Genomic DNA, 11,892 nt, shown 5'->3' with positions numbered 1-11,892 from the left:
GTGTATCCTAAAACTCCATTCCTCCTGACTTGATTCAGAGAGAGGTCTGGCGAACTGCACAGACATTGGTAATGAAGATACGGAGGCATCATGGCCAGAGCTGCCCTTTCAGTGACCAGAAACATTTGCTCCTATACACAAAGAAGAACGACCATTTCTTTTTTACATTTCCAATTTACCTTGATTGAATAATATATAATTTTGTTTTATCATTTTTCAGGCATAAAGAGGATAACTGGCAAGTGAACATTTAGTGGGGAAAATATATAGCTTGCACAATTTAAAAATAAAATCTAACAGTTTGCATGTTTAGCACCTTTCATGCAAGAATCTGAGTGTTTTATAAAAATGATTTCTGCGTCCTTCCCTTCCCCCACCACTCTAAAGACGCTTCATCTCACAACTGGAAGAAAAAGCCACAGCCCCACGACCAGCCCCACATTCCCGGGGGAAGTGGGTGCAGCCTGAGTGGAAGGGAGCGCGGGGCATCTTGGGAACAGGAGCGCCGTCACCACGTGCATTTGCCCGCTTCCGGCGGAATAAAACTCCTCCCGACCTGCTCTGTTCCATGTGCCCCCTCTGCCACTTTAACACCTTTGTCCCTTTCCTTGAAGGTGTCACATCTTCTGTCCCCAGACTCAGGAAGTCGGTCCTTGTTTTACCTGAATCCTCTGAATAGACTTCAGGGAAAGGAGAAGGTCAAGGGAAAAGGTAAGCTTTGAAAATCACGTCCTTGAAGGAGATGTGTACAAGGTAATCAGACCTTTACAGACCCCCGGACTCCATCTTAGCTAAGCTCACAGGGAATTCATTCAGTTAAAAGTAAATAAATATTGCCGAGTTTTATTTATCCAGGTAGGAATGTTCTAGGGGTACAGCAGTGCATCCCTGTCTTCATAGGGTGTGTGTATCCAAGCCAGGGGGAAGTCGATTTAAAAAATTAAAAACTGTACAGTACATTAAAATGAGCCAAAGAAATGAGCTAAATGGAAAGAAATGAAGCCGAGAGAGAGGATTCCGGACCAAAGAGGTTAGATTTTTAACTGCCATGATCAAGAATGGCTCCACTGAGGTAATTTTTGAGTGAAGATCTGAAGGAAGTGGGCGATGGAGTTCTAAGCATCTGGGAAAGGAATATTGACATAGAAAGAATGGTGGAATGAGAGGGGCCAAGGTGGAGACGAGAGGGAAACAGGAGATAGGAGTTAGCAGTCCAGGTAGGGCCTCCTGGGTCACACATATAAGGACCTTGGTTTTTCTTCTGCCTCAGATGCAGAGCTTTTGGAATCTTTGCAAACAAGAGTAGCATATCATCTTCAAATCTGAAGGAGGCTCCATGGAGTTTTAAGTGATCTCCGTGGTGTTTTTGAATAAAGGGAAGCAAAAATAGAGAAGAGAGAAAAAATTTCATTGTCACCACCTCTGTAAAAAAAATGTTAGTGTTTTGGGTTACAGAAGTGAAAGTAGAAAAAGTATTAGGACTCCCAACATGTTTTGACTAAAAGAGCCAATCATGTTTGTTGATAGATTTGATGTGACAAATGAGAGAGAGAGAGAGGTTGAAGATGACACCCAGTCTTTGGGCCTGAAAAACAGGAAAGTTGAAGCTAACTTCAACCAATCTAGGAGAGACTGACAGTGCAGCCAGTTTGGAAGCAAAGATTAGCAGCCCACTATAGGGGACGTTCAGTCTAAGGCATCCGTGAGATTCTCAGGGGAGACTTCCGGAAGCAGCTGGACATACAAGTCTGGAGTTCATGGAGAGGTCACAGCCAGATAGAAATTTAGGAGCTGACAGCACAGTGACTGTATTTACAGCCACAAAACTCAGTGAGAGTCCAAAAGGAGCCAGTGTAGGTGACAAAAAGAAAAGGACTTTGTCCATCAGACCCTGAAGAGAGGAAGATGAGCCTGCAGAGGAAACAGGAGGACCTATCCATTAAGTGGAGAAAAGACTGGGGACGTAGAGCACCCTGGAAACCAAGCGAAGCAGCAAATTCAAGAACCAAGTGATCGCTGAAGCTCAGGCTTCGGATCAGCACCAAACATCTATTAATAGGTTTAACAGTCTGACATCACTGATGACTTTGAGGAAAAGAGTTTTTGTGATGAGGACTTTTGGGGCAGAAATGACCGTATACTGTGTGCCGATGAGAATAATCCAGAAAAAGGAGAAATCGATGACAGGATAAAGAGAATTGATGGTGCAATGTCCTTGGATAGCGCGAAAGGTGTGGAATCACGACGCATGCAGAGTGGCTGCCCCATACGCGATAACGGGAAGGGAGAACAGAAGAGCATAGGTGTTTGGAGACAGGTAAATGTGGTGGTGGTGGTAAGTTATCTTTTGATTGCTTCTGTGTTCCTAGTAAAAAGAGAAAGCAAAGTCTCCATTGACATAGAGGTACTGGGAGTATGAAAGAAAGGAAGAGGTCTGACATAGCTGTCTACAGCAGCCGGGTAAAGGGATGCAGAAAAAATAGCATGATTCCTGGAAAGGGTCGGTATTTACACAAGGTTTTCAGACATACATTTACCTGGTACACAACTCATTATGTTCATGTGTGCATCCAGCCACATGCAGTGCAGAAGGACTGACATACAGCAGCCAGAAAAGCGGATTTAACACATGCAGGGGTGTTGCCGAGTGAAAGCGAGGGTGAAAGAGGGACAGAGCACTGAGGGCAGAGGCCCATTGCTGAATATGACTGGCTGTGGCGATGGAGTCGGGGAAGGTAGTGGGTCAATGAGGTGCAGGAGCAAGCAGGATATGCAGGGCAGGAGGGGGGAGAGTGGGAGGATCCGCGGATTGCCCGTCCCACAAAGTGCAAGGAGTGATGTCATGAGGCCAGTAGAAGAATTAGGAAGCGGTGGTCAGAGGATGGGACGCTTGAACTCCGAATTACAGGCAGGTAGCACAAAGTCTAGGCGCTAGTCCGGGGGACAACCATGGCAGCAAGTGGCTGAGGTAGAGGAGAGGAGTGGCGCTGAATGAGACACTGGAAAAGGACTTGGAGGAACTGAGCGACCAGGATGTTGGATGTCCATCTAGATAGGCAAATGAGACCCGAAAGAAAGAAGAGGAAGACCGTGAGCCAGGAGCTAAAGCTAACAAGCTGACAGGAGTGACCCAGAGGTCCACAGAAGACTCTGGCAGAGAGGGCGGGGGGTAGGATCGTCTGTGACAAGGGATCAAATCTGTGGGGTGTTGGGGGAGGGAGGGAGAAGCAATGGTCTAAAAAGAAAAGGGTGAACTAGGAAGACTCCCAACTGTACCTCCAGACCCAGAAGTACCGGAAGTGAGCAGGGCAGAAGCCACCACTGGAGAGGGTGGCAGGGGGAGCAGTGTCTCAGGCTTCAGTTAGCCTCTACAAGTGCACATCCCTGCACACGTGTGTGCACCAGACCCACAGTACAGGCACACGCTCATGCAGACAACCACATTTATACAAATATGTGCATATATATTACATGCACACACCTCATACACGCTTTCATGTGTACAAACACACCTATACACACCCACACACTCACAAAGAGACACATACAGCTGAGTGTATAGTTAAGTGGGTGCACATTATAGTATGTGAAATATACCCCACTAAACATAGAAAACAGGGCTCTTTGAGAAGAAATTGGACCCATGGCAGAAGAGGAAGAAGAGGCTATTAAGAAAAACTTCTTTGGTAAAGTATCTGATGAAGGCGTATCAAAATGAAAACTTCATATGTTTTGATCTTTCCATTTTTCAAATTCACAGGGATCTTTTTTCCCACACTCATGCCTTTCTTCATACTCTTGGAATATCTACCCTAAGTTTCCTGCAAGATTGTAAGGTCCCCGAGGATTGTGGCATCTCTTCATTGGACATTGGCTGTAGGCTCCATGCCAACTCAGAGCCCCCCCCCTAATGATTTCCTTAAATCGTGAAGGAATTGATTAATCTCTTAAGTGAAGGAAGTGATGAAATGACTCAAATATTGATCACTTCAAAGTATTAAATAATGCCTTATCAACGTATTTTCAAAAGAGACAGGAGCCAAATGTTGTCTTTATTCATATGAAAATTAAGCATTACTGAGACTATTTTATTAGTTATTATCATTAACTAATGATCACTTCTGAGACTGAGGCTGAGACAGAAATGATCCAGATAAATACTTTAAAAAAATATGTCCAACATGCAACTTTTAGAATTATATGGTAAAAAAACTCTAGTACATAATTGCCACAAAAGCTATTTAAAGCAGAAATATGAGATTAAAAATGCCAAAGGTGTAAACAACTTTAATCTGTTAATGTATTACACATGTCTCTCAGAGCCAAGTTTTATTTTAAGATTAGATCATGGATATTTTCACTGTTTCTGCAAATGAAACTAAAATTTTCTAAACTCAAGTGCTATGCATTTTTCATCTTTTACATGTCACTTCATCTCCTTTGAAACCAAGTTGATTTCTATAATTTAAGCATGGTGAATATCTACATGTATGTCCTTTTTTAAAGGCATTCTTTTAAAGTCTTAAGGCAGAATGACAATACTTATCCATGCCTGCATCCTATCAACACACCACTGTAGGAACAGACTGGCTGTAGAAATGAGTTATTGTTTTATTATCAGAACAGCAAATATGGCTTTAACTAATAAAGATGATTGAGGAATCACTTGCTGAAGAAAACCGTCCATCCAACCCCACATGAGGTGGGTGTGAACGCATATTACCGACCCTGTGTTACACACCAGACCCAATCGCCTTACAACCCAGAGACTCCCTTGGTTTCCAGACCTATCTAATTCTGATCACTGACTTGATCCCCTGGCTATATGAAGGAGCGATCACAACAAAAATGGAGGTAGGGTCAGGGATGATTCACTGCCACAGGGAAGTGGCTTTTGAATAGTTCCATGTTCTCAAACTTTCCAACGTAGCTCTGCTGCCTCTATTCCTGGGAAACACCGTTCTCCAGTTACACCACCGTGAAATGTGACCTTTCCCTCCAGCTGGCACTTAGGTTTAGCCATAATCATTTAAAAAGTACAGGTGTGCTGGCGGTTCAAGCTAGCACAACGGTGGCAGGGTGTGAGACGTGGTGGACAGGAAAGGGTAATTTACAGGAACGCTTGCACAAAATTGGATCCTTAATATAATCTTAATAATGGGAGCTCTTTTGGCCAAATATCTGGCCTCCTGCCCCCCTGCATAATATTATGATTGCCTGGGAGCTTATATAAAACTGAATTGGAGTTTCATGGCACAGAGTACAAGTATTTTCTACAGATCTGAGTTGTTTGAGTTTGACTGCGTCTGGTCTCCTGCAGCGTGGAGTTCCCCCAAAACAAAGAGGTATGGACCAGGTGACTCTTAAGTCGGGGAAAGCTTTGAATTGTCCCGGTGACTAGAAAGGGTAGAAAAAGACCAGAGGTAAGAAAGGGGAGGCAGCTTTTGGTTCTACATATGGCAGAACTTGATCAGGGCTGCTACAAAGAGCAATGGACTTATTCAGAGAAGCTTTCCTTCCCAGGGTTGTTCAAGAAGCAGCGAGTTGTCTGTTCAGACATGTTGGCCAGATAACCTCAAAGATTCTTCAAACTCTAAGGTTCTATCTCAGATCCACAGGCAAGTACTCTAGTGTTGTTGGCTTCTGTCCAGTTCTCCGACTTTGCTCAATCTTTTCCATCATCTCGGAGCCCCTGTTCTTACTGTGTCCTTGTACCTCCACCCTCTTCTTTCAAATATGAGCTCAGGTGCATGTCAATTCCTTCGCTTCCGTGCCTTTTCCCAGTCTTCACTGCCCCAGCAGTTAGGAGTATGGGCGCTTTTCTCCCAGGCTGTTGTGGCCCTCTGCACCTCTCCTCTCATGGTCCTTTCTCCATGTTGGCTGTGAACTCCATATGGTGGGGAACAGCACGTCTTTGTCATGATGAAGTGTCCATCAGCAGCACACAGCTTGCCACCTAGAAAGTTCTCAATGAACGCATGCTAAATGGATTACCCATTAATGAAAATCCCCCAGAAATCCACTGCAATTTGAAGTAGTTTAACCAGTGACAGCTGACTTTACTTCATGAGTCTCAGGTCTATTTTCCACCGAACACTTGCTCACACAGGAGGACGCCATTACCGTTCCCATTTGGCAGGAAAATCTGCATGCTGTTTTATCAGAAAGAGATTCTTAGGGATGGAGCAGTTAATTGATACTTGTCAAGGCAGCACCTCCAAAACAGGCCACTAGATAGGGGAGTCATTTCACACTCAAACTGTCATTCAGCCACCACTTGTATGACTTAGATTTCATTTGGAATCATGGGGAACTGAACTTTAATAGAGTCCTGATGATTCCAGTCTCAAAAGAAAACTTGCTAGGTTCATTCCCCTAAGGAAACCCAAGGAGCTCCCAAATTTTCAGTTTTAAAACATTCAGAGAGGCTGTAATGTGCAAGACACCTTGCTTAGCTGCTTCCTGAAGCTATCTGCCAGGTAAAAGGCAGAATCTCTGTGAGTGTGCAGATATCAATCTAGGATTCTTAATTAAAAGAACATAATTTCAACCACATGCCCCCATGATATGAAATGCAGCCATGCACCTTACTGATGTGAGGGGCTCACACTCAAGTTTAATTAGTGATTCAGTGACAGAGCTACAATTTCCTCATTTCCCATACTCTCCTTACTTTTAAGCTATCACCGCTTTGTGACTGTCACATGAAAACTACCTTAGTCATTTGAAACCCGGCGAGTAGAGGTTGTTAGTAAGAAAAGTCAGATGATCCAGGCTTGGGACCTTATCTACTGCTTCATGGCTCAAGACCTGACCCGACCACAGTGAAGACTGCAACCAGCTGCCCTCTGTCTTCCCAAGTCCAACAGACCTGAGATTTGTTCTCTTCCCAGTCCTCCTGGTCAACCATTATGCTCACTTCTTCATCCTTTGCCTCTTCGGGTCCTCCTTGACTGCTGCTTACCCACGTCCTGTTTCTCCAACTTTAACATATGTAGGAATCATCTGACGATTTTGCAAACTGCAGTTTCTAATTCAGTCAGTCAGAGTGAGTCCTGTGACACAGCTCTTCTAAAACCTTCCAGAGACCGCTGCTGCTGATGGTCCCTGGACTCCCCTGCACAGGGTAGTGAGGACTCGGGCTAGAATCCAACCTAGCATCCATTCACCTCAGCAGCTTCGGTACACCTGCAAACTCCTGAAAGATGAAGCAAATGTTTATGCGTGTGGAATTTTTTCAGGACAGGCCTATAACAACCTCAAAAGTCCTGAGGAAACAACTGGCTAGGGATGACAAAGTTCTCCCTTTGCCCAGGCCCTTCTGTCCCTCTTCACTCACACCGGCTGCTCCCACAGCATCCATCCATCAGTCTTGCCACCAATTGGTTTTCTGCACCAACCACACTTCCATTATTCAAGGTGCGTAGTAAGCTGAACATACTCATGTTGAGGGGCTCCAGAAGAAAAACAAAAAATGAAGTTTGAGATTAATGACTCAGAGATGGAAGGAATTAACCCATCATGATGTTAGACAGACAAAATGATTGGGGGAAGCAAAAAGTCCTCAGTCGACCAGGAGTGGTGGTACATGCCTAAAATCCCAGTACTCAGGAGGCTGAGTCAGGAGGATCACCATGAGTTCGAGGTCAACCTGGGCTGCATAGTGAGTTCAAGGACAGCTCGAATCACAAAGTGAGATTCTGCCTCAAAAAAACAAAAATCAGGCCTAAATTGGGAGATTAGCTCTATATATATCTTTCATGTACAGATTGGTGAGCTTTTCCATATTCCCTTCTGAAAGTTTTGTGTGAAACTAAAATAATAACAACAAAATTCAAAATTCCTGGCACATAGTGTTTATAGGATTAGTTACCTGATTCCCACTTCTTTATCATAAAGGAAGATGAGAGATAAGTTAATAAATAACTTAAGATCTAATAAATTAAGATCACATTTGAAGTATCTTTCTAGGCTTGGAGTCTGAACAAGTAAAACATCTATTTTTAGAGGACATGTAGGTAGTTTTTCTGGATAGCGTTTTCTTTCGAATTTTTCTTCTGAAATAGACTCCAGGTAAAAGTGTTAGTGGAATTCTTAAGAAAAAAATAAGGAATTTTTATACTGCATTTCAATCTCTCTCGATTCGAGGAAATTGTGTTAGAAAATGCTTGCTCTCCAAGAACTCACAGCAAATATGTATCCAATTTTAATACAACACTATAAAACTGTCCTGGAAAGTTGAAAGTAGTTAATAACAGACTCTGGGTGGGAAAAACACTCTCTAGGGTTAAACTGATTTCCCATGGGAAGAATCGGGCTTAGGATTCCTGGTCCTAAGCCTTTCTTATGGGAAACGAGTATAAGGCCATTAAATTTCTTATCATACAACCACGCCGGCCTCCCCAGGACACATTCATTGAATCGCAGCACGGTAATCACTGTAGAACTAATGTAAAACATCCCCTGTTTCATGCTCAGTGTGATATTACACCTTCACTTGTTTCTCTCAGAAGGTTAAGCTTTTGAGAGATTTCATGGCCCCAACATGGGCTTTTAAAGGCATATTATTCTGTCATATTCTATTAAAAAAAATACTGGAAGAACTTGGAAGAGAAGCAATCTTTTTGGACCAATTTGTCAAATAATGAGCGTTCAAAGCTCTAGTTATCTCTTCTTCTAAAACATTCTGTTATCCCTCAAGGATAAATTTTTCCATTTCTGATAAGGTCCTCGTCCAACCCAAATCACAAGCAAAGGAAGTCTTGAGGGGAAAATGTGTTTACTTGTTTTTCCACGTAACATCTTCAAAGAAATTTCAAGGAAGAAACAACAGATCCTAAGGATATCGTCCAGAAGTAAAAAAGAAAAAAAAAATCAGACATTTCCTCCTTCGTCTTCTTAAAACAACCTTTATCTCTGAGAAAATTGAATCAACACTCAAGATCCTACCTCCCAAAGCAATGTTTATCCCAGAGTTGTCCTTATTCGTCTAATATAAAGATCATCTGTGGAGTCGTTTTTAATACCCTCAAGGTTCACATTAAAGCCAGTTTAAAAATAATGTGCCATTTACATATGCTTTTACTAGATTGCAAGTCAAAAGCTCTCAACCCTTACACTCCCAGCAACAAAAGACAGACCCACATTATCGTAGGAGTTTGCTTCAGCAAGATACAGCTCTGGGCTTCAGAAGCAGATATGTTTCTCCTGGTGAAGGGTTAAAAGAGGACACCAAACCACCCTCTGGAAGTCATTAAGTTACAAAGCCCCAAGAAGATAAAAGTTTCCATTTTCTAAAATGTAAATCAAAAACATATTCATTAGTATTGCAAAACAAACATGCAAATCTTCACCACTTGAAAAGCTCAGCTAAATATGTACAAGGGCTAAACCCCAAAATACATCTGGTCCTCCGTTACAGAACTTGCTTTTTTGGTTTTATCTAAAGAGTTTGTCTGTCTTCCATGGTTGGCTTCTTGGATTATTGCAATTCATAATAAGCCTTTTAGCTAAGGATGAAATAAACAAAGATAAAGTCTATGTCCTAGTTTTAAATGGTCCAGATGGGATGATTTTTCCATATGTTTAGCACACCCAATGTTTATTAATCACTGTAGCAGAGCTTGGAGGGTTATTGGGTTTATTGCCTTGGGAAGGGCTGAAATTTACAGTTTGTATAATCTCTGCACACCTTTCGAGTGTTCTGTCCTCTCTGGATTGTTCTTTGTGCTTTATTCAGGTTGGATATGATTCCAAATCTGGGCATGCATGTGTCTGTGCGTGTGTGTGTGTGTGTGTGTGTGTGTGTGTGTGTGTGTGTGTGTGTGACATATTATAGGGTAGAGTCTCTCAGCCAACTGATCAAGGGGAGGCTTTTGTGCCCAAATTTGGATAAAATATCAGTCTGCAGGAATGTGTTACATCATAATAATGACAATGTGGGTAAAACTGGCGATACTTGACTCACTATCCCGTACAGTGATTTACTCCGTGTCTGGCAATCTGTTTTTCATATGATGTTTGTTTCTCGTAAACAGTTTCAACATGGGAGAGTATGGTGTCAAGATAACAGTCCTATCATTCGTCGTTGCAGAAGAACAGCCATGGGGCTTGCCAAGAAACTAAGGTTCTTTTATCTCTGGGCTTCTTACAAGGTCTTGTGTTCTGGTGATTGTTTCCCAGCCACACGCTGTATTGCTCTTTGAAACCTGACCATCACTGCCTCTGTTGTTGTTTCAGCATATCACCGGTGCAGTGAAGTCCCCGGCCAGCGGTCAGCATGGCGAATGGTAAGAGGAAGAGAAAGGAGGAGGAGGTTGTGGGATCCAGTGCAGCCACCCAGAGGGGAGAACTTGAGATTCTGAGTTGGAGGAGCAACAAAGATGCCCCAACTTTTTTCCTGTCATTTTTGAAGTGGGAAGAGTCTTAGATCAAGTAGGTGGCCTTCATTTCCATAAGGACACCAAGCTCCGCAGCATATTTTTCGTTGCAGAATGGTTAAAACATCAATGTGGGGGGTGAGGAGGGAAAAACCTCCATCTTTTTATATCACAATCACAAAGCCTCCCCGTCGATCCCACGGAATCTGACAGAAGGTTCCCATATTTGGAACACCCCCTAAAACTTGGAAGGAGAAAAAAGGGGGGAGATATTCTTTAAATTTTCTTTTAATAGAATTGGTTAAGACAGTTAATGTAGAAAATGTTCTATTAATCATAGATGCTTTTTATAGTATTTCTACATGGGGTTTGAGATGTGGTTTTATATCTTCCCCAAACAGAAGAATGGAAGACTGCTATAAAGCAAAAGAATAGACAGCTGTGGGCTCCAAAAACTGAATATTCAGTCATTCAAAAAAGGCTTTGAAATCACTCTGCCGGAGTCTTGTGTATAATAATTAAGCTCTGAACAAGTGTCTTTTATGATATCCTACCCTACGCTGTGGGCCCATGACATTTGGCCCTGTACAATAAAATATAGAAATAGTGCTCAGAAACCAGCATCTTTCAAATGTGTTACCTAAAAGAGCAGCATTGTGACCATTATGATGGAAATGATCTCACTAGATCTTGGGATGTCAATTCAATGACCCAGACAATCACCAGATATTCTGGGAAATCTACACAAAGAACCTACTTCTGGTATCTCTTCTTAGATTGGATGGACAGGGGAGCCATCCCTTAAAGCATTGTTCTCAGGCAAATTGGCACCCAGTTTCCTCCAAGGTGATAAACTAAGCTCCTTTCCTGTATGGTTTTAAAAAAGAAAAGTAATGTGACCAACAACGGAAGAAAAATATTGTTCCTTTCAGGAATCTGATGAATAGAGAGCATATCTCAGAAGAAAGAGGACTTACCACCTAGAGTGTAGCCATCTTCTGGGAATTTCCTACAGTGGAAATGAAGAGGAATCCTGGAATGTCAATATTGAGCAATCTTTAAAAGACTATAATGCACAGAAGTGGCTAAGCTTTAGGTTTTGGCAGAAAAGTCACAGGGAAGACAAATCTCTTTTTGAAAAGAAATGACCTTTAGGCAAAGGAATATTTTGTCATCCCTGACTAGCACATAATTTGGAAATTGAACCCATATTCATGAGCACTCTCTAGACAGCTTCTATTCTCAAAGTTATTATGTATGCGGATGGTTCATTCAGAAAAACTGGGTAATCAGGATAACTCAGCTTTCTTCTTGCTGAATAAACAGCTAAACTCAGAAATTATTCAAGCAAGAGCAAATTGTGAAGGGATGGTCGGACAGTGTCTAAATAACTCAGTCATATAACTATATCAAAACGTCATCACCAGTGATCTCATGGTCTTTGCCACAACACTTAGATCCCTGTCCCAATTTATGCTAATATATACCCTGAATCTCCCTGAAGTTCAAAACC

General features: G+C 42.3%; 1 long non-coding RNA gene across 1 annotated transcript; it reads left to right on the top strand.

The window, feature by feature from the left end:
- The first annotated feature begins 539 nt into the window (after window positions 1-539).
- Window positions 540-10,989, top strand: LOC104859043. The gene is made up of 4 exons (XR_779271.1): window positions 540-711; window positions 10,038-10,126; window positions 10,240-10,289; window positions 10,781-10,989. It is a non-coding gene; the product is annotated as an uncharacterized LOC104859043 (long non-coding RNA).
- The last annotated feature ends 903 nt before the right edge of the window (window positions 10,990-11,892 follow it).

Source organism: Fukomys damarensis, unplaced genomic scaffold (assembly GCF_012274545.1).
Source record: "Fukomys damarensis isolate Sample0158 unplaced genomic scaffold, DMR_v1.0_HiC HiC_scaffold_5, whole genome shotgun sequence".
Classification (NCBI taxonomy): Eukaryota; Metazoa; Chordata; class Mammalia; order Rodentia; family Bathyergidae; genus Fukomys; species Fukomys damarensis.
The sequence above is the reverse complement of the archived record's forward strand: the minus strand, read 5'-3'. Positions and strand labels throughout refer to the sequence as shown.